Genomic DNA, 3,847 nt, shown 5'->3' with positions numbered 1-3,847 from the left:
TCTTATGAGGCAATGTCAGTTGATCCAGATCACTTAGTTCATTGATGAACAAGGGAGGTTCAACTTCCCAAGTATCAATGCCGAATAATTTGGCATTCAGCTTCATGATTGCACCAAGAAACTTGGCAGTTTGCTCTTCAGTAACATCCTCATTCTCTTCAGAAGAGGAATACTCATCGGAGCTCATGAAGGGCATAAGGAGGTTCAATGGAATCTCAATGGTCTTTAGATGAGCCTCAGAGTCCTTTGGTTCCTCAGAGGGAAGCTCCTTATTGATCACTGGACGTCCCAGGAGGTCTTCCTCCTTGGGATTCACGTCCTCTCCTCTCCTCACAGGTTCGGCCATGATGCTTATGTCAATGGCCTTGCACTCTCCTTTTGGGTTCTCTTCTGTATTGCTTGGGAGAGTACTGGGAGGGATTTCAGTGATCCTTTTACTCAGCTGGCCCACTTGTGCTTCCAAATTTCTAATGGAAGACCTTGTTTCATTCATGAAGCTCACAGTGGCCTTAGACAGATCAGAGACTAAGTTTGCCAAATTAGAAGCATTTTGTTCAGAGTTCTCTGTCTGTTGCTGAGTGGATGATGGAAAAGGTTTATTAGTGTTAAACCTGTTTCTTCCACCATTATTAAAGCCTTGTTGAGGCTTTTGATCCTTCCATGAGAAATTTGGATGATTTCTCCATGATGAGTTATAGGTGTTTCCATAAGGTTCACCTAAGTAATTCACCTCTGCTATTGCAGGGTTCTCAGGATCATAAGCTTCTTCTTCATAAGAAGCCTCTTGAGTACTGTTGGATGCAGCTTGCATTCCATGCAGACTCTGAGGGATCATATTGACTTGCTGAGTCAATATTTTATTCTGAGCCAATATGGCATTCAGAGTATCAACTTCAAGAACTCCCTTCTTCATAGGCGTCCCATTACTCACAGGATTCCTTTCAGAAGTGTACATGAACTGGTTATTAGCAACCATGTCAATGAGTTCTTGAGCTTCTGCAGGCGTTTTCTTTAGGTGAATGGATCCACCTGCAGAAGTGTCCAGTGACATCTTTGATAGCTCAGATAAACCATCATAGAATATATCCAGGATGGTCCATTCTGAAAGCATGTCAGAAGGACACTTTTTGGTCAACTGTTTGTATCTTTCCCAAGCTTCATAGAGGGATTCACCTTCTTTCTGTCTGAAGGTTTGAACATCAGCTCTAAGCTTGCTTAGCTTTTGAGGAGGAAAGTACTTGGCTAAGAAAGCCGTGACCAGCTTATCCCAAGAGTTCAGGCTGTCTTTGGGTTGAGAATCCAACCATAATCTAGCTCTGTCTCTTACAGCAAAAAGGAAAAGCATAAGCCTGTATACTTCAGGATCTACTCCATTAGTCTTAACAGTATCACATATCTGCAAGAATTCAGTTAAGAACTGAAAAGGATCTTCAGATGGAAGTCCATGAAACTTGCAGTTCTGCTACATCAGAGAAACTAATTGAGGTTTCAGCTCAAAGTTGTTTGCTCCAATGGCAGGAATGGAGATGCTTATTCCATGTAAATTGGAATTAGGTGCAGTAAAATCACCAAGCATCTTCCTTGCATTATTATTATTTTCGGCTGCCATATCCTTTTCCTGTTCGAAAATTTCTGAAAGGTTATCTCTAGATTGTTGTAATTTAGCTTCTCTTAATTTTCTCTTCAGAGTCCTTTCAGGTTCTGGATCTGCTTCAACAAGAATGTTCTTATCCTTGCTCCTGCTCATATGACAAAAAAGAGGGCACAGAAAAATAATAATAATAATAATATGGATCCTTTATACTACAGTATAGGGATCCCTGTGTGAGTAGAAGAAGAGGGGGAGACAAAGAATGTAATATAATGGAAGAAACACAACTGTGAGGATGGCAGAGATGTGAGATGAGATGTTAGTAGATGAATAAATAAATAGAATAAGATGAGAGAGAAGGAATTTTCGAAAATAGTTTTTGAAAAGGAGTTAGTGATTTTTGAAAATAGTTTTTGAAAAATGTTAGTAATTTTCGAAAATTAAGATTTAAAAATTAAAATAATTAATAAATTAAAAAGAAATTTTGAAAAAGGGAGAAGATATTTTCGAAAATGAGAGAGAGAGTTAGTTAGGTAGTTTTGAAAAAGTTAAGAAACAAACAAAAAGTTAGTTAGTTAGTTGAAACAAATTTGAAAATCAATTTTGAAAAGATAAGAAGTTAGGAAGTTAGAAAAGATATTTTGAAAACGATATTTTTGAAAAGATATGATTGAAATTAGTTTTGAAAAAGATTTGATTTTTAAAATCACAATTAATGACTTGATTCACAAGAAATCATAAGATATGATTCTAGAACTTAAAGTTTGAATCTTTCTTAACAAGTAAGTAACAAACTTGAAATTCTTTTGAATCAAAACATTAATTGATGATGTTATTTTCGAAAATATGATGTAAAATTAAGAAAAAGATTTTTGAAAAATATTTTTGAAATTTTCGAAAATAACTAAGAATTTTTGAAAAAATTTGATTTTTAAAAAAGATTTTGAAAAAGATAAGATTTTCAAATTGAAAATTTGATTTGACTCATAAGAAACAATTTGATTTAAAAATTTTTGAAAAAGTCAATCCAAATTTTCGAATTTGATGAGAGAAAAAGGGAAAGATATTTTTTTTTTTTTGAATTTTTATGATGAGAGAGAAAAACAACAAAAAGACTCAATGCATGAAAATTTTGAATCAAAACCATGAATGCATGCATGCATGATATGAATGTCAAGATGAACACCAAGAACACTTTGAATGTCAAGATGAACATCAAGAACATATTTTTGAAAAATTTTTTATGCAAAGAAAACATGTAAGACACCAAACTTAGAAATCTTTCATGTTTAGACTCTAAGAAACGAAAAATGCACATGTAAAACAAGAAAAGACACAAAACATGAAATCATCAAGATCAAATAAGAAGACTTACCAAGAACAACTTGAAGATCATGATGAACACTATGAATGCATGGAAATTTTTGAAAAAATGCAAGATGCACATGCAGTTGACACCAAACTTATGATATGACTCAAGACTCAAACAAGAAACACAAAATATTTTTGATTTTTTATGATTTTCTAAAATTTTTTTTTGTATTTTTCAAAAATTATATGAAAAAGAAAAAATAAGGATTCCAAAATTTTTAACATGAATTCCAGGAATCTTGCATTCTTAGTCTGAAGCTTCAGTCCAGGAATTAGACATGGCTCACTAGCCAGCCAAGCTTTCAATGAAAGCTCCGGTCCAAAACACTAGACATGGCCAATGGCCAGCCAAGCTTCAGCATGTAATTCAGACATGACATGCCTGACATACCCTACAGTCGTGTAACAGCTGATGGTTGGAAGCCTCAGTCCAAACGAATTTGGACATGGCTTTACAGCCAGCCAGGCTTCACATGCTTCATGAAACACTAGAATTCATTCTTTAAAAATTTTGAATCTAAAATTTTTTTTTTCGAAAACAGATGAGAAATTTTTGAAAGATTTTTGAAAAATTTTTGAAAACAAAATAAAAAGAAAATTACCTAATCTGAGAAACAAGATGAACCGTCAGTTGTCCATACTCAAACAATCCCCGGCAACGGCTCCAAAAACTTGGTACGCGGAATCGTGATTACACTTTAATTATGTAAAGTTTATTGCTCTTTCTTTCCCTGGAAATGGCGCCAAAAACATGATGCCAAAACCACGGTTCACAACTCCGTGTAACTGACCAGCAAGTGCACTGGGTCGTCCAAGTAATACCTTACGTGAGTAAGGGTCGAATCCCACGGAGATTGATGGTATGAAGCAAGCTATGGTCACCTT

At 35.0% G+C, this 3,847-nt stretch overlaps 1 non-coding gene across 1 annotated transcript; it reads left to right on the top strand.

The window, feature by feature from the left end:
- Positions 1-1,105: 1,105 nt before the first annotated feature.
- Positions 1,106-1,213, top strand: LOC148570919 (small nucleolar RNA R71). Its single transcript, XR_015908131.1, has one exon. It is a non-coding gene; the product is annotated as a small nucleolar RNA R71 (small nucleolar RNA).
- The last annotated feature ends 2,634 nt before the right edge of the window (positions 1,214-3,847 follow it).

The sequence above is a fragment of the Arachis ipaensis genome, chromosome B3 (assembly GCF_059453495.1).
Source record: "Arachis ipaensis isolate K30076 ecotype BB chromosome B3, ASM5945349v1, whole genome shotgun sequence".
NCBI classification, from domain to species: Eukaryota; Viridiplantae; Streptophyta; class Magnoliopsida; order Fabales; family Fabaceae; genus Arachis; species Arachis ipaensis.
Note: the sequence above shows the minus strand (reverse complement) of the source record. Positions and strands in the feature narration are given on the sequence as shown.